The sequence below is a fragment of the Rhinatrema bivittatum genome, chromosome 4 (assembly GCF_901001135.1).
Source record: "Rhinatrema bivittatum chromosome 4, aRhiBiv1.1, whole genome shotgun sequence".
Lineage (NCBI taxonomy): Eukaryota > Metazoa > Chordata > Amphibia > Gymnophiona > Rhinatrematidae > Rhinatrema > Rhinatrema bivittatum.
This window is the reverse complement of record NC_042618.1, coordinates 234,265,039-234,284,993: the sequence shown is the minus strand read 5'-3', so window position 1 is coordinate 234,284,993 and position 19,955 is coordinate 234,265,039. Positions and strand designations below refer to the sequence as shown.

At 41.9% G+C, this 19,955-nt stretch overlaps 1 protein-coding gene across 15 annotated transcripts in view; it reads left to right on the top strand.

Moving 5' to 3' along the window:
* ERC1 (ELKS/RAB6-interacting/CAST family member 1) overlaps nucleotides 1-19,955 on the top strand; it is a 1,001,239-nt gene that overhangs the window by 203,532 nt on the left and 777,752 nt on the right. The window lies entirely within an intron of this gene.

Sequence of the window (19,955 nt, the reverse complement as noted above, 5' to 3'; positions counted from 1 at the left end):
TTTGCAGATGACACAAATATTTAGGGTAGTTAAGACAGGCAGATTGTGAGGAACTGTGTGAGACTGGAGAACAGAGCATCTAATTGACAGATGAACGTAATGTGGTCAAGTGCAAAGTGATGCACATAATAGGGGGATAGACAGGGATCAACATTACATCAAGTAGCCTGAGTTTCCAATAATTTTTTTGTTCACTTGTCAGAAGTGCTTCTATTCAGGGATAGCCACTCCTAATGATATTCCCAGCTACAATTGCTGTTGCTCAGTCATCGCCATACAATCCTGGCCCTTGATCTATAATGTTATCAATACTTGCTGCCACATCCCAGGGTTAAATTCTTTAAATAGCAAATATTTTATTGCTGAAATTATTTGTAAATTCATTGCAGTCTTCCATTGAAGGTTTGGTTACTAGTGCTGTACTTGTTATGGACATCTGTTTCTTTACCACTGAAAACATAAGGAAAAATAATCCTAATTTTAGATACACAGTGCTGGATTCTGCATTAGGAGTAACCATCCAGGGAAAGGATTTAGGAGTTGTGTTGGGCCGTCATTGAGATCCTCAGCTGTGTGTGTGATGGAGGGCCAAAAAAGCAAACAAAATGCTAGGAATCATTCAAAAAAGAATAAAGAATAAAACAAACATCATGCTTCTTATAGATCAGTGCTGTGGCTGCACCTTGGCTACTGTGTGCAGTTCTAGTCACCCCATCTCAAAGAAGATAATAGCGGAATGAGAAAAATTACAGACAAGGGCAAAAAAATAGTTAAGGGATTAGAAAAGTTCCCTTATGAAGAAAGGCTAAATGGGTTAGGACTCTTCAGTTTGGAGAAGATATGATTGAGAGGGGTTATGATTGAAGTCTACAAAATCATGAGTGGAATAGAACAGGCTTTCAAATAACACTAGGATTAGGGGACAATCTTTTAATCTAACAGATTTAAAACAAATGGAGAGAGAGTTTTTCACTCAATGCACAATGAAACATGGAATTTCTTGCCAGAGGATGTGGTCAAGGCAATTTGCATAGTTGGGTTTAAAAAGGGTTTGGACAATTCGTGAACAAAAGTCAATAGTTAACCAGTGGGAAAAAAAAAATAGGAGTTGATGGAGACCCACCACTTGTCATAGGGAGTGAGCAGCAAGAAATTGCATCTACTTTTAGGGATTGGCCACTGTCAGAGAGAGGATGCTGGTCTGATGGACTTTTGGCTGAGCCAGCATGGCACTTATGTTCTTTTTGCAGTTGCCCCTGGAGAAAAGATGTGAACCAATGCAAACCTGCTAACCCCAAACGTGCTACCTGCAACCAATCAAAGATCAAATTATGGGCAGTCAGATCTAAAAAAATAAAATCACCAAGACCCTTTCCTCCTTGACCTTCTCAGTACAGATCATCTATAAGAGAGATTAAGTGTTTCAATGTTGAAGGACTCTCAACAACGTGATTGATATTTGTCTAAATGTGCAGCAGACTCTGTATATTCTAGCAATTGTTCTGTCCCCACCATCTCTACAACATGACCTAGAAAAGGCAGTTTGGAGTCAAGATGTAATGATCTTTATTTGATGGATCTAGCGATGATTTCTTAAACAGAGATTTTATCAGGATCCTTTTTAGAGAAGCCCCTCCCCCCAAACCAGTGATGCAGTCGTCATTCCCAGCCTGTCTTCTAGCTCTTCCTTAGCAGCTCTAATCAGGGTGATGAACAGGAATCAGATCATATCAAATGGCCTTTGTTCTATTAAAAGTTTCAAATATTTTTCATTTGCCAGAAGTGCTTCCATTCAGGGACAGCCAATCCTATAGTGGTCCCAAATACATTTCCATCAACTCTTATTGCTCAGTCATTGCCATACAATCCTGGCCCTTGATCCATAGTGTTGTCAGTACTTACTACTGTATTATTCATCTCTTACCCCAGGCTCAAATTCCTTAAATACCAAATATGTTTTTCCTGAAATTATTTGCAAATTCATTGCAGTCTTCTATTGATCATCTAGTTAATATTGCTGTAATTAGTTTGGACGTCCATTTCTTTACCACAAAAATCGTGTGCTAGACTCATTTCCAAAGGTTATAGTCAGATAATGAATGATTGCTTGGTCTGTTTAATCAATTTTAGATCTTAGGATGTGATCCTTTTACTTAAACTTCATCTTGGAGAAGAGACAGCTGAGGGAAGATATGATAAAGGTCTATAAAATATCATGAGAGGACTTGAATGGGTAAATTTGAATTGGTTATTTACTCTTTCAGATAATTCAAGGACTCTGGGATGCTCCATGAAGTTAGCATGTAGCACATTTAAAACAAATTGGAAAAAATTCTTTTTCATTCAATACACAATTAAGCTCTGAATTCATTGTCAGAGGATGTGATTAAGGCAGTCAGTGTAGCTGGGTTTAAAAAAAGGTTTTGATATTCTTGAACCTGGATATTTAGATCTGATTGTTACACACACAAAAATAATCATATCCATAATGTGGCATACATAACATCGCTTTTCATTTTATAGGATATCTTTGTCCATGTCTACAAAAAATCATTAGAATAACTTCTACACATCATAACAGAATAAAAATGAATGTATTAAGATGGGTACAATATTTCTCACAGGACAAGCAGGATGGTTGTCCTCACAAATGGGTGACATCGAGGATGGAGCCCACCACGGAAAACTTCTGTCAAAGTTTAAACAGAACTTTGACTGGCCCCTACTGGGCATGCCCAGCAAGGCACTGACCCTGCAGCCAGCAGGGGTCTCCCTTCAGTCTTCTTTTTTCCACGCAGCAGTTGCCACGCGGTGAAAGGAGCTCTCTTACCACGTTCCTGACAGGAATTCGGTATTTTTCTTTCCGAAGAAAATTTGCCCCTCAGGGGTCTCCCTTCGACAAATTTTTGTCACCTCCGCGGAAACCGGTAAGTTTTTTGCCTTTTTTCTTCGACTACCGTCGAATTTGGCCCTTGAGGCCTGTTGGCAATTACCGAGCCCGCGACTAAATTTGGCCTTAAGCCATGGCGACGGGGTTCCGTCGATGCCCGGATTGTACCCGGACTATGTCAATCACTGACCCCCATAGGGTTTGTGTTTTGTGTTTGGGGAGTGAGCATGATGTCCTGACTTGCACCAAATGTGCCCTAATGACACCTAAGGGTCGCAAAGCCAGGATGGAGAAGATGGGGCTCCTCTTCCATGCACCCACCCCAATGCCATCGATAGCATCGACGTCATCGGAACCGGCACCGTCGAAGTTGCACCACCATCGTCAACCCTCCGGTGACCGTCCACCATTGATGACTTCTCGGCCGTCGACTCCTGTCCCCTCCCCGGATGGGCGAGGAGACCGGAAGGACAAGCATCGCCATCGACGGCACAAGTCTCGGCCTGTCGAGGATCCACAATCATCGACCTCTGAACAAGCCGAGCCACCGACTAAGAGGCCTCGATCAGACTTGGCACCGTCCACGTCTCGTTCGCAGGCATCGAGGAAACCCTCACCCTTTCGGGGTGTGGGAGCCGTGATCCCACCGGTTACGGTGGTCCCTCCGGCTCTGCCTCAGCCTCCCTCTCCCGTCGAGCCGGGTATTGTTACCCCTGGTCTCCGGGCAGAACTGGACCGGCTGGTCCAGGAGGCCATCGAGAAAGCGATGCAAAAATTCCAACCTCCATTGGCACCGTCTCCGGCACCGATTCCAGCACCGCCACCGGCATCGACCCTGGCACCGACTCCGCCACCGAGGAAGGAACCGACCACCGAACCTTTGGTGGAAGCGCTGGCACCGCTACTACAACGTATGGAGGCACTTGTACATGCCCTTCCATCGATGATTCCAGTAGCACCGACAGCGCCATCGTCTCCGACTGGATTTTCATCGGCGGGAGAAACACCGTTCCTGATTCCCCCTTCTGGGGTGGTCCCATCGGTGCCTTCTCGAATATCTCCACCGATTTATCCTTTGGCTCCATCGGTTCCAAGACCGGCACCGACTCCATCGGCAGCACCGAAACCCTCGATGCCGTTCCCAGTACCGATTGTACCACCGGTTCCTCCAAGGTTTCCTTCGATGCCTTTGGATCCTCAACCTGGTCCATCGGGGCTTCAACCCCCAAGTGATCCCTATGATACCTGGGGTGATGATACATCTTCTGACACAGATTTACCATCACCGCCTTCTCCTACAGAGACTAGAAAAAGATCTCCTCCAGAGGATCTCTCCTTTATTAATTTTGTAAAGGAGATGTCCGAAATTGTACCTTTTCAGCTACAATCTGAGACCGATGACAGACACCAGATGATGGAACTGCTTCAATTTTTGGATGCTCCAAAAATCATCGCTTCCATCCCCATTCACCAGGTGTTTCTCGATCTCTTAAAGAAAAACAGGGAATCTCCTTCATCTGTATCACCAGTTAACAAGAAGGCTGACTCCACATACCTCGTCCAGTCAGCACCAGGCTTTCAAAAGCCTCAACTGGATCATCGCTCTGTTGTGGTTGAGTCCGCACAAAGAAAGGCCAAGCGTCTAAAGCCACACTCCTCCACTCCGCCGGTCAAGGACAATAAATTCCTGGACAGTGTGGGACGGAAAGTGTACCATGGAGCTATGCTGATTTCTCGCATAGCCTCATATCAACTCTACATGACGCAATATAACAGAGCCATCCTTAAACAGATGCAAGATTTTGCTGACACATTACCTGACCAATACCAGCCACAGCTTCAGGCCCTTCTTAACAAAGGGTTTGAAGCAGGGAAGCACGAGATCAGAACGGCTTATGACATCTTTGATGCCTCCACAAAGGTTTCAGCTACTGCCATTTCGGCCAGACGTTGGGCTTGGTTAAAATCATCCAACCTTCGCCCAGAAGTCCAGGATCGTTTAGCGGATTTACCCTGCTTAGGGGACAATTTGTTTGGAGAACAAATTCAGCAAATTGTAGCTGAATTAAAAGATCACCACGAGACGTTGAAACAACTTTCTTCTGTTCCGTCTGAGGTTTCCTCCAAACAACCACTTAAGAAGGACTCTAAGAAGTCGTTCTTTTGGCCACGCCGTTACTACCCTCCATCGGCCAGGCCTCGTCCAGCTCGATCCTCTACTAGGCCTCAGCCGCGTCAGCCTAGGAAACAAAGGCCTACTGTAGCCCCTCCTCCTGGGCCTGCGGCTGGCCTTTGACTCCCTTGTAGGGAACACATGCCAAACCCCTCTTCCAGACATTCCTGTAGGAGGTCGACTGTACCATTTTCTACAACCTTGGTTGCAGATCACCTCAGATCAGTGGGTGCTAACAATTATCGCACAAGGTTACCACCTCAACTTCATAAATCTTCCGGCAGACTCCCCGCCTCTTCAAGCGTGGAGTCTATCCACCCATTTGGCTCAATTGCAACAGGAAGTATCTCTTCTTCTGCAATCAAATGCTATAGAACCCGTTCCTCCCTCTCAACGAGGCAAGGGATTCTATTCCAGATACTTCCTAATACCAAAGAAATCAGGGGGACTACGTCCCATTTTGGACCTTCGAGCCCTCAACAAATACCTTCAAAAAGAGAAGTTCAAAATGGTAACCCTAGGCGCGCTGCTCCCTCTGCTACAAAGAGGGGATTGGCTGTGCTCTCTCGACCTCAAGGACGCTTATACCCACATTGCGATCACACATTCCCATCGCAAATATCTGCGGTTTCTAGTAGGCCACGACCATTATCAATACCGTGTCCTACCTTTCGGTCTGGCTTCTGCCCCACGAGTCTTTACCAAATGTCTCGTAGTGGTAGCAGCATTCCTAAGGAAGAAAGGTGTCCACGTCTACCCCTACCTGGACGATTGGCTTATCAGGGCCTCCACCCAACAGATAGCTCAATCCTCCCTAAAATTGACAATTCAAACACTCCTTTCCTTAGGGTTTCTTGTCAATTACGAGAAATCTTGCTTAGTCCCATCTCAAACCTTATCCTTCATTGGGGCAGACTTGGACACCTTACAGGCAAAGGCTTACCTTCCTCTTCAGAGGGTCCACACCCTAATATCCCTGGCTCGCCAGCTCCAGTCTCAGAACACTGCCACGGCTCGCCAGTTCCTCATTCTCCTGGGACACATGGCATCCTCGGTTCAAGTCACTCCCATGACCCGTCTAGCCATGAGAGTAACACAATGGACTCTGCGACACCAATGGATTCAAGCTTTTCAGCCTCTGTCCTCCATAGTCACAGTCACACAAGCGCTGCGCCTATCCTTAACCTGGTGGACGACTCAGGTCAACCTCCTTCAGGGCTTACCTTTTCTTCCACCGGATCCGCAAGTAATCCTAACCACCGACGCTTCTCACATCGGTTGGGGAGCCCATGTGGACGACTTTCAAACCCAAGGGTTATGGTCCAAACAGGAAGCCGAACACCAGATCAATTTCCTGGAACTTCGAGCAATCCGCTATGTGCTCCGAACTTTCAAAGATCATCTATTTCATCAGATAATCTTAATCCAGACGGACAACCAAGTGGCCATGTGGTACATAAACAAGCAGGGAGGCACAGGCTCCTTCCTTCTGTGTCAGGAAGCTGCGCAGATCTGGGCGGAAGCCCTCTCCCATTCCATGTACCTCAGGGCCACTTACCTGCCGGGAGTAGACAATGTATTGGCAGACCAGCTGAGCCGTGTCTTCCAACCACACGAGTGGTCACTCGATCCTCTGGTAGCGACCTCTCTGTTTCACACGTGGGGTTCTCCCCGCATAGACCTCTTTCCGTCCCCTCAGAACCACAAAGTGGACGATTACTGCTCTCTCATTCGGAGCCAGCACTCTCGGCCGAGAGATGCATTCTCCCTCAAGTGGACAACAGGTCTGCTCTATGCATTCCCTCCACTCCCTCTTGTGTCAAAGACTCTCGTGAAGCTACGCCACGACGGAGGAACCATGATCCTGATAGCACCTTACTGGCCACGCCAAGTATGGTTTCCAATACTCCAGGATCTCTCCATCCGCAGGCACATTCCTCTGGGAAAGGACCCGCATCTGCTCACTCAAAACGACGGATGCCTCCTCCATCCCAACCTCCAAGCCTTGTCCCTGACGGCATGGATGTTGAAAGGTTAGTCCTTCAACCATTTAACCTTTCAGATTCCGTTTCTCGGGTCCTGATAGCTTCACGAAAGCCTTCCACAAGAAGGTCTTACTCATACAAATGGAAAAGGTACACTTCATGGTGCACTTCTCAGTCCCTTGATCCCCTTTCCTGTCCAATCTCTAAGTTCTTGGACTATTTATGGCACCTATCAGAATCCGGTCTAAAGACCTCTTCCATTAGGATGCATGTCAGTGCGGTAGCCGCCTTCCATAAAGGTATAGAAGGTGTCCCTATTTCAGTACAACCCCTGGTGACACGCTTTCTTAAAGGCTTGCTCCATCTGAAGCCACCCTTACGTCCTCCGGCCCCATCTTGGGACCTTAATCTGGTTCTTGGTCGTCTAATGAAACCACCTTTCGAACCTCTGCACTCCTGTGACTTGAAATATCTCACTTGGAAAGTGTTATTCCTTTTGGCTGTTACTTCAGCTCGCAGGGTTAGTGAATTACAGGCCCTAGTTACCTATCCGCCTTACACTAAGCTCCTGCAGGACCGGGCGGTACTCCGCACTCACCCTAAATTTTTACCTAAGGTAGTTTCGGAGTTTCATATCAATCAATCTATCGTACTACCTATCTTTTTTCCCAGGCCCCACTCCAACTCTGGAGAGCAGACCCTGCATACCCTAGACTGTAAACGGGCTCTAGCTTTTTACCTAGACCGTACAGTTTCCCACAGGAAGAGCACTCAATTATTCGTCTCTTTCCATCCTAATAAGTTGGGACAACCTGTGGGTAAGCAGGCTCTTTCTTCCTTTTTGGCGGACTGCATTTCTTTTTGCTATGAGCAAGCTGGCATTCCTTTTCAAGACCGTGTTAAAGCACACTCTGTGAGGGCCATGGCGACGTCAGTGGCACACCTTCGATCGGTGCCGCTTCCGGACATCTGCAAAGCTGCAACCTGGACTTCTCTCCATACTTTTGCAGCCCATTATTGTTTGGACAAGGCTGGAAGACAGGACTCCATCTTCGGCCAGTCTGTCTTGCGTAACCTTTTTCCAACCTGATGTACCAACACCCTTCCACCTACCCGGTAGGGTGCGGATGCCCTTTCCCAAATTTCTCCTCAGTTGTTGTGCCTGCTGCACACCGTTGGGTACATTTGGTGCAAGTCGGGACATCCTCAGCTCGGTACTCACCCATTTGTGAGGACAACCATCCTGCTTGTCCTGTGAGAAAGCAAATGTTGCTTACCTGATGTAACAGGTGTTCTCACAGGACAGCAGGATGTTAGTCCTCACGAAACCCGCCCGCCTCCCCGCGGTGTTGGGTTCGTTTTATTTTTACTTTCTAGGCACTGCCTGTAGCTTTGAAAATCAGACTGAAGGGAGACCCCTGCTGGCTGCAGGGTCAGTGCCTTGCTGGGCATGCCCAGTAGGGGCCAGTCAAAGTTCTGTTTAAACTTTGACAGACGTTTTCCGTGGTGGGCTCCATCCTCGATGTCACCCATTTGTGAGGACTAACATCCTGCTGTCCTGTGAGAACACCTGTTACATCAGGTAAGCAACATTTGCTATCCTTCACCGATATCCTACTCATGTACCTGCAGTAGACATTAACAAGCCTAATTTTACTGTCTTACTGAGTGTAATGAGCACAGCAGTTATGGAGAGCAATATAAATTGTGCATTTTGAAATTAAGATTCAGTATGATAGAATAATTGAGGAAAGTAGGTTCCAGGGAAACGATTATCCAGTTCTAGATGATAAAACCCTACTCATGAGCTCGAGAGAACTGTGTAAAGCAGCACAGGGACATCAAAAATAAGATATCGCTAATTGTCCAAGTATTCAGTCCTTTGGGACTGACTACACCATTATCTTTTTTTCATCTTTATCCTTTCTAATGGGAGGTTAGCTGATCCATAATACAAGAATATGATGAAACTTCTAACACAACTCACTTGAAATGATCTAATTTTCTTTTTTTTTAAATCATGTCTGGGACGGTAACTTTTAAACAGCCGTGTGGGCATACACATGGGCACGTTCTCCAGCTCGTGCCCAGAGCCGCAGCCATTTTATAACATATTTGCATATATGCACGCATGATATAAAACAGGCTGAAAACGCACACATGTATGCACAATTTTAAGTAGGCGTGTGCAATTGCCGCTTCTACCACATAAGCAGGGGTGTTTTAGTAAATACGCGGTGCTGATGCAATTCCCAGTTTTCCCAGTTCATTCCCAGTTCACCCAGGTAAGGGATAGGACTTCCAACCCCCCCCCCCCTTGTTAAACAGCCTCCCTTTTACCCTGTTAACCCCAACCTTTAAAACTCCGCTCACCTCTCTACTTTCTTTTGCAGAAGTAAAGTTAGGCGGCAGGGGACCACGACCGTGCTTGTGCGCATGAGCATTTATGCACTGGTTTCATTGTGAAATCCAAGAATGCCCATGCTCTGCTCAGACCACGCCTTCCCCCTTTGAGAGAGGTTTTTTTTTTTTTTGTGCGCACAGTGGGAGAGACGCACGAACGTGGGCGCCTTTTAAAATCTACGCAGTGTGCACCTGCCTGACCTTCGCACGTATTCTCCTGGTTTTGGCACATGCCGAGCTTTTAAAATTCACCTTCTGAAATTTAGACTGTCTTGTGGGCTTGCTGTATGGTCTAGTGGTTAGGCTAGGAAGTTGTGAAATTGCCAACACCATTTCCCCTGTTAATTTTGCTAAAGTAGTTTAGGGATAGATACCTTACATGGAAACAATTGCTCCTTATAAACTCTTGGGTGTTAGTGGTCAGAGAAAGGAGTATGTCTGGTAGTGCTATAGAAATAAGGAGTGAGGGGTCAAACCTCCCTCTCAGCAGTTGGTTTTCTTCCCTCACCCTCCTCTCCAGTCCATACACACACAAGATTTCTAACCGGCCAACAATGCCCTCTTCTTTGTAATAATGCTAACTTCTTTCCATACAGCTCTGTGTCTGTATTAACGTCAGCATTATTCACCTGAAAGCATTTTAACTGGCTGCTCTTTCCTTCTCACTCCTGTCCAACCACTATGTGTCGTCGACCCATCACTGCATCCACTTTTCTTTTCCCTCTAACTTGTTCCCATCCACTCGTTTTCTCTTAGATTCTTTTCTCCCCTGCTTTGTTTCCCTATTTATTTTTCCCCTTTACTTTCTCAAATGCTTTTTCTTTCTTCTCTGTTTGCTCCCTATTCTCATCCACACTACATCTTTCCTTCCCTCCACTACTTTACATGCATTATCTTTTCTCTTTCACACTCAGGGCTATGTCTCTGTCTTTCCCTCTTCCCAACTTCCACTTATCGATGGGCAGGAAAACTAATGCCAGCTTAGCGGCGGATTTTAAAAGCCCTACGCGCATAAAGCCAGAGGATTATAAAATCGGGTGTACATGTGTGCGCACCGGGTAGTGCGTGCACATGTGTACACCCGTGCGCACCCTTTTAAAATCTACCCCTTAATGTGTTTCTGGGAGGCCCAGTTCGGCTCCCGGGTCTCATGATTGGTGTTAGATTATTTTCTGAAACAACTCCTTAATGCTGACTGGGAGCTATTGATGCAGTTATATTGGCTTCAGAAAAAAAAAAAAATTAATACGAAAATCCTTCCATTTTTATCCTTAACTTTAGAATGACCTTTCTCATTACTAGAAATAATTCCAGTGAGTGCATGTAGCACTTTGCTATATTTATTCCATCTAGACTTAAAGTGCCCTAATGTAAAAATATAATTGCTGATCTTGGCTACCTCAAGGAATTTTAAATGGCATTAAGCTATTTAGGTAAACAAAAAGGAATAGATGCCAAAACGTCTTTTTCAATTCTTTATTGTAGTGGAGACGTGTTTAAAACAATAGCCCGACTCAGGCCGAGTTTCGCCGTTCTCACAACGGCTGCCTCAGGGGTTCTTAGATATTCATTTAAATTCAAGATGATCAAATGGGTTACAAGATTATTTCAATGTGATTTGAAAAAGATCCGCGAATGGAACCGTATCTTATTTCTTATAAAAGAAAACTTGATCATGTAGACTCCATATGTCTAATGGTGCCTTGCATTCCACCTCAGTTGTATAGTCTCCACATTTGATCATCTTGAATTTAAATGAATATCTAAGAGCCCCTGAGGCAGCCGTTGTGAGAACGGTGAAACTCGGCCTGAGTCGGGCTATTGTTTTAAACATGTCTCCACTATAATAAAGAATTGAAAAAGACATTTTGGCATCTATTCCTTTTTGTTTACCCTAACGGCTTTTTTAGATCGCCTACCTTCCTGTTTCGTGGGCCCGTCCCTATTAAGCTATTTAGGCACCACCATATTCAAGCCCTGTGCTTTTTCTTGTGTGCTTAGAAAGTACTAAAATTATTGCCTTGTCTAAATTTTTAAATCATGTTTGAGGACAGATTATATTCAGAACTGTGAATAAAAAAAGTATTTTTATTTTTTGTTAGTCAAGATAGGCAGCATGGGTACAACTATGCCTGGACCACACCCAAGACAGTGTCTTTGTTGATGACTCTCTGTAATAAACGATGGCGTTAAAGTCTTTGAAAATGATGCGGTTAGTCTGCTCGTGTACGAATCTGCCTTTCCATCTCGCCTTCCATTCTACCTCTCCTTCACTTGCTCACATTCTTTGCAGTCTAGCAAAGAAGGAAATTAGAGGAAGGAAAATAAGGCAGCAGGATCTTCAGTAAGGCAATGTTAGCTTGGTTTGTAAAGATACATCTAACATGAGATAAAAGAGGAGAGCAGGATTTAAAGTTGTTGATTTTTGTTTATTTGCTGTGTGTTCTCATAAATCTTAAAACCTGCAGAATTCCACATAAGCACATAAGTACTTCATGGCCATCCTGTTGGATTGCCCTCCATATATCAAGATATATAGAGAGGTATAAATAATTAGATGTTCCTCTACTGTTTAATCTTTTTAATTTATATTTTTCTTTTGCCTCAAAGGTTGGCTCTTAATTTTGTACATGAAGGCAGGGATGTGCGATACTAAATTGAAACTGTTCAGATTTTGAAGAATCACTGTTACAACACAATAAAAGTTCAATTTGCTGGCTGAGCTAATTTATTGATGAATATTTTACAGAAGTGCAGTCTCCCAACATGGCCGTGTTTCATGTATGGGGCTGCATCAGGAGGGACCCACAAATAAATTCTACATAGAAAACAAAATGAGCAAGCATTAGAATAATTAATAAACAGAACAATGTCTGATTCTATGTAGAATTTGTTGTATCAATTCTTCAAAGATGGAACAGTTTCAGTTTAGTATCACATATCCCTCTCCATTTGCTACTTTTGTGGATTCCTCTACTCCACCTTTGGTATTTTCTTTTATCTTAATTTTGTACAGTAATCTATTTAGAATGAATAAGATTTCATGGGTTGGTTCGTTGTTTTTTTTTTTATCAAATACTTTATTCTCAGCATTAGAGAATGTTTGCAAAGGCTAGAAAAATAAAAATGTTAGAAGAATAAATATATGCTGTAGACTGTTGAAATTCAGTGATGAGATTTTTACTTGTCCATTATTTGTGGCATTCACATTTCTTATCCTATTTGTACTATAAAAAAACAGAATCAACCAACATTCTAAAAAATTTCAACAAATACCAAGCTTATTCAGGCACGAATAATGGAAAAAGTTTTTTCTTAAAAACAAGATGAGATTATGTGGAACTGTCATTTAAATTCAATTCTTTTTTAAACAAATTTTCATTTACTGCAGTAATGAGTAGAAGTATGGGTAAAATCACCTGATGAAGTAAGAACGACCTTTCAGACTTTCTCTTGAGACATTGTAAATGATTATTATTTGATGAATCTCAGGAGATGAAGTAAGAAAGACCTTTTTGCACTATTGGATAATTCTACTCATATCTGTATTTTGATTATTGCTGTCAGTGAAAAATGTCTTTAAAAAGAATTTAACAAAGCAAAAAGACTGAGAAATGACTTGTGTCCCTCGAAGTTTCTCAATTTTTTAAATTGATCTCTTATTTAACAAAAAAAAAGTTTTAATTTATATGTGAATGTACTTTGTATTTTTTTTACATTGTTAAAAATAATTGATTCTGCTTGTTTTTGTTATATTTTTGGTGTCTTTTCATATGTAATTATTAGCTTTTAATGTTTTATTCTTATCCTATTTGTGCATATGTCCAAGAGAACGTTTTTATAGAGCAGCCACCCAGAGTTAAATAACAAATACATTGTATTACATCAAGACACTACTTAACTACTATGGTCCCTTTTTTTCTTTTGTAATACATTTATATTGTTATACTGTAAGATTGTTCCAGTTGTCACAGTCAGAGGTACCAAAGATGTTCTTACTGGAAAATATCCCCATCTTGTGGACAGAAATATAGTGCATCATTCAATTTAGTAGAAAGTATTTTGCTGCCATATACTGTGTAGAGGTAGCAGCCAAGATGGGATTTGATTTAAAACAAGGAGTTCCACCCAGAATTAAAACTTTCTGGGATATAAATATGCGTGCACCTGCAATCCATAAATGTATGGGGATTTGTAAGAATTAGTCCTCATTGTCCTCCTGCCTGACAGCCAGAAAATTTGGTTTTCATTAGGACACAAGGCAAAAAAGTTATTAGGGGACATAGACACAAACACACAGCAGTCTCATAAGCTTCCTTTCTTTTTTTTGTACAGCAAGCGAAAAAATAATTGCATCAGAAAGACTGTACAAGGATGTAACTAAGGGATAACTCACATTAATTTCACTGGGAACCAGGAGGCATAAACTGAAACTCAGATGATAAATTCAGTTTAAAATCAACCATTATTTACAGTAAGGTTAGTCTTGGCCCACCTTCAGATGTAGTTGAATTATCTTGGAACTTTTAAAGAATAAAAGTTACTTGACTTAAAAAAATATTTGTGTATAAAAAGAATTATAATTTACATGAGCAGCATGAATTGCAAAGTGACTTAGTGTAAGTAGATAGCTCAATTATTCTGCTGCTGGTTTTTTTCAGTCTGATTTCTGTTACAAAAGAAAAGTGACACAAGCTCATCTAAGTGCTATATATGCATGTCAAAGTTAGTAGACTTCAAGGTGAATTCTCAAAGAATTGCACCTGTAAAAGTCAGCACATACATGCATAAATAGCATAAACTTATTTTTGAAAAAGAGATCAAGGGGTGATCCACAAATCTACAAAACAGTGAGTCTGATATCCATGCCAGGCAAAATGGTAGCAACTATCATAAAGAACAAAATTGCTGAACATAGAGAGAGAGATAGTTTAATGGGTCAAAGCCATTATGGATTTAACCAAAGGAAGTTTTGCCTCACCAATTTGCTACATTTTTTGAGGGCATTAATAAACATGTGGATAAAGGAGAGCCCGTTGATGTAGTGTACCTGGATTTCTTAGGAAATTAAAAAGTGGGATGGAGGGCAGTGTTCTTTTGCAGATGGCCAACTGGTTAAAATATAGAAAACAGAGTAGGGCTAATGGGTAAATTTTCCCAATGGAGAAAGGTGAATAGTGGAGAACCCCAGGCATCTGTTCTAGAAACACTGCTTTTTAATATATGTATAAATGACCTGGAATGGGAACAAGTGAGGTGATCAAATTTTGTAGTGACACAAAATTATTCAAAGATGTTACATCATAGACACCGCAAGAGGATCTTGCAAAACTGGGAGACTGAGCATGCAAATCGCAAATTAAATTGAATGTGGACAAGTGCAAAGTGATGTACTCGGGGAAGAGTAACCTAAATTATAGCTACACAATGCAAGGTTCCACATTAGGAGTCACTATTCAGGAAAAAGATCTAGGTGTCGTCATTGAAAGTATGTTGAAATCTGCTCATTGTGCAGCAGCTGCCAAGAAAACAAATAGAATGCTAGGGATTATTTGGAAAGAAATGGGGAATAAAACAAAGAATGTTATAATGCTTTTGTATTGCTCCATGGTGTGACTTCATTATGAGTATTGTGTTCAGTTTTGGTCACCACATCTCAAAAAAGGGATAGCAGAATTAGAAAAGGTACAGAGAAGGGTGACCAAAATGATAAAGGAGGTGGTACGATTCCCCTATGAGGAAAGGGTAAAGAGATTAGGACTCTTCAGCTTGAAGAGATGGCTCAGGGGTGAAATGATAGATGTTAATAAAATGAATGGATGGAACAAGGAAACAATCAGTTGTTTACTCTTTCAAAAAGTACAAAGGCCAGAGGACATACAATGAATTTAATAGGTAGTACATTTAAAACTATTGGAAAATATTTTTTTTACTCAATATATAATTAAGCTCTGGAATTCATTGCCAGACGATGTGGTGAAAGCTGTTAGTGTAGCTGCATTTAAAAGTGGTTTGGACAAGTTCCTGGAGGAAAAGTTCATAAACCGTTATTAAGGTGGCGTTGGGATAAGCATCTTAGAATCTATCTACCCCTTGGGATCTTGGCAGGTACTTCTGACCTGGATTGGCCATTGTTGGAAACAGGATACTGAGCTTGATGGACCCTTGGTCTGACCCAGTATGGCAAGTCTTATGTTCTTATACATGTTATTTTAGAAACCTCAAAATACATGTGTAAGTAAGGCTATGCGAATAAATTTGTTCATATAAAAAGGGGTGAGCTAGGGGCATTCTGCAGTGGGCCAACATTTACACAAGTAAGTTGCTATTTTATAAGTAATTTATGCAGGTAAATTCGGCAACTTACTTGCATATATTTACACCTGCTCTATATCTGGAGTAAGGATAGTAAACATCTTAAAGTGAAATACTGATTGGGTGGGGGGTTTAGGTGAAATGGGGGAAGTTTAGGCTGAAAAGCTAGAAGGGTTTTAATGATCTGCAGATAGACTGGGTGAACTAGTATGTATTGCTGCATGTATATTAGAAAATCTCCTTTCTTACACATGTAAAAGTCGATTTATAGGGGGGTAAATGCCTATAAATTATGCATATAAAATCTCCATGTATATATTTTTAAAGTTAGACATCAAAATATGCAAGTATAGCAGTTGTGTGCTACTTATCTGGATAAATTCTGATTTATCTGGACAAATTTCAATTTATCTGGTTAAATAGCAGCAAAATGGCTACTTATTTGGATAAGTCTTAAAATACTATTTATTTGGCTAAGTCAGACAGCTGGATAAGTAGTTTTAAGACTTGCCCTGGTAAGTAGTAATTTTGCCGCTATTTAGCCAGATAAATTGAAACTTATCTGGATAAGTGCAATATATATTCACTTAGGGGTTTTGTTTTTTTTGACATGTGCACACACATTGCAAGTTGCATTCACACTTATTTTATAACTTGCGTATAACATACATGTACAGGTTATAAAATACAGGAATAGATTTTCACACATTCTTATACCATACATGTGTATGTGGGCATGTGCGCAGCTGTTTGAAAGTTATCCTCTCTATATGCATATTAAAATGCTTGTTTTATGGAATCTACTTTTGTCTTTCAGGGACATGTAGACTATCAAGTCAATTTTAATTAAATATAATAAAAATCTAGGAATTTCAAAAGTAAATAAAATTATGATTTAATTGTGGATTATGGATTGCAAACAGGAAGACAGAAAACAGAGACTAGAGCTAAATGGTAAATTTTCCCAGTGGAGAAAGGTGAATAGTAGAGTGCCCCAGGAATCTGTTCTGGGACCACTTTTTTAATATTTATTTATTTATTTAGTAGTTTTATATACTGTCGTTTAATGTGAGAATCACTAGATCACAACGGTTCACACTTAAACATTCAGAATAATAGATCATCTGACATAGTTTAGATATACAAGATTATGATCCAATGGGCGAGGTCAGACACATGAAATACATACATATTATTCGAACTTGTTAGGAACGGATGGGATTTTTATTTATAATAGTTATAGTATACTGAAGGTTTGTTATGTTGTGGGCATTTTTGTACAACCATGTTTTCAGTTTGCTCTTAAATTTCTTTTTGTCAGTTGTTGTTCTTAGGTTCTCAGGCATTGAATTACAGAGTTTCGGGCCGGCAATTGATATATATTTAGAAATGACCTGGAAATGGGAACAAGAGAGGTGAATAGATTTGCCGATGACATAAAATTATTTAAAGTTGTTAAATCACAGGAGGATTGTGAGAAATTGCAAGAGGACCTTGCAAAACTGGGAGCCTGGGATGCAAATTTAAAATAAAATTTAATGTGGACAAATGTAAAGTGATGTATTTAGGGAAGAGTAGCCTAAATTACAGCTGTATAATGCAAGGTTCCACATTCCACCATTCAGAAAAAGGATCTAGATGTCATCAATGATAATTTGAAATTTTTTGCTCAGTGTGCAGCAGCAGCCAAGAAAGCAAATAGAATGCTAGGAATTTTCAGGAATGGTATGGAGAACAAAACAGAATGTCGTCATGCCTCTTATCTTGAGTACGGTGTGCAGTACTGGTCACATCTTAAAAAAAAAAAAAAGCCAAATTAGAAAAGGTAAAGGTAACCAAAATGATAAAGGAGATGGAACAATTTCCTTATGAAGAAAGGCTAAAGAGGTTAGTACTCTTTTTAGCTTGGAGAAGAGACAGCAGAGGGGAGATATGATAGAGGTCTATAAAATAAGTGGAATGGAATGAGTAAATGTTAATTAGTTGTTTACTCTTTCAAAAAGTACAAAGACTAGGGGACACACATGGAAATTACTTTTAAAACCAGTAAGAAAAAATATTTTTTTCTTAACACATAATTAAGCTCTGGAATTCCTTGTCAGAGGATATGGTGAAAGCTATTAATGTAGCTGCATTTGAAATAGGTTTGGACAAGTTACTGGAGGAAAAGTCCATAAACCATTATTAAGGTGGCATTGTAGAAATTCACTAATTATCCCTGGGATAAACAGCTAGGAATCTTTCTAGCCTTTGTGATCCTGCCAGGTACTTGTGACCTGGATTGGCCACTGTTGGAAACAGGATACTGGGTTTGATGGCCCGTTGATCTGATCTAGTTGTTATGGTTTGGAGGTGTTTGAGTGGATTCTTGAGTACTGTAGAGATGACAACGCCCACGGGGAGGAGCCCCGTGGGGAATCACAGTACTAGGCTAGTCTCAGGATGCACAAACACAGAGATTCGTCTTTTATTATACAGCTGATGTTCCACCAGAGGTGGCAGTAGTGAGGTGATCCAGAGATAGCAGTCCAGGGACTCTCGGCTGAGGAGACCTGTCTCACAGAAATAGTATAGGGATATTTGGATGCAGGTTCCCAGCGCAGCAGAGCTGTAGATGAGACAGACTGAGAAGGTTAGATTACTCTCTAAGTTGGTAGCTGTATAGGTGGAGATTCCAGCAGGCAGAAGTAGTTGAACACAAGCACCGAGTCCGGGAGAGCAGACTCTCGAGGAGTGAGTACCTGATCCCAGATAGGCACCTGAAAGAAAGTAAAGGACCTCCGAGGAGCAGGTACCCAGGTTAGAGAAATACCCCGAAGGGCAGAGAGCTTCCAGCGGCAGCAAGGAAGCGGCAGAGTAGCTCAGACTGGAGGCTTTCATTCCATTCACGATTCAATTCTGATCCTTGCTAACTTGATGAGCTAGCAAACAAGGGCAGGCTAAATACCCGGATGGCATGATGTCACTCGAGGGGGACGCTCCAGAGGTTCCCACCATGACGTGGATAAAGACGTGGGTGGCTTGCGCGCACGCACCCTAGGAAGCCTTTAGGAGAAACATGGCGTGAGGCTTTGCCATAGCCGTTCCGGGGACGCCGGAGAGAGCAGCATGCAGACGCGGTGGTAGCCATCCTCCCAAGGCTAGCGGGGAGAGCAAAGAGAAAGGTGAGGCACAAGGGTCGAAGCCGTCTGAGACCGGACGCGACACCAGTATGGCAAGTCTTATGTCTTTACACAGATCCAACATTTTGGCCTTTAAAGTAGGTCTCCCTCTGAGACCAAATCATTGGATCTATGTGTATGTGTAACTGTAGAATGGGGGGATTGCCCTTGTTAGTTTTTGAGTTCTTTACTCGGTGTTTTTCAGATGGTGTAGTGGACCATGGGTGGAACTCTCTCTATAAATATATAAATCTTCTCTCTGTCATATGCTGTGGGCAGGAGAAACTGTTCCTCTACTGGGGCTCTGTGCAGAGGAAGGTGGAAGAGAAGCACTATTGGACCCAAGAGAAGAAAGGGAAAATATAGAATGAAAGAAAGGAGCACTAATGAAAAACTTCCTGATGGCTTCAACAATGAGTTATACTGAAGGCATTAATCACTTTTAGAGATGAAAATGCCAGTTCATAACTTACCGTACTGGGCAGAAAGCATATTACTTGCAAAATGTATGCCACCAGGCTTCACAAGAACTTCAAATTATTATTGGTGGCAGGGATCTCAGAGATGTGGTGCTCCCTGCCAATGGTTTACTGGACTCATAATGGTGGACATTTCCCTGGACTGTTGACTGTGTTTTATTTTTTCTGCAACTTTGGTTAAGAACATTAAGACCTTCCCAGTGAAGAGGGATAGAAGACAAGAAGCTTTCACTTGTTCTTCATAGATGGCTATAGCTTGGCTTTCCCTTTCACAAGTGAATGGCCTGGATTTTAATTATGTTCTGTATTTCTTGAAAGTGAGGTGAAAAGAGCTTGGAGAACTGAGGAGTGATATGAACACAATGGAGTTGTAGTGGCAGTCACAGAAAGTGCTGCCTATGTATTGAATGTTAATGTGTAAAGTGTTTTTCTTTCTGTAATTTGAATACATTGTTTATAAATTTACAAAAACATTGTTTTGTGGTCCCAGAGGGAGTAGTTGAAGGAAAAGGAAGGCTACAAGGGGGTGCCAAATTTTGTCCCATACTA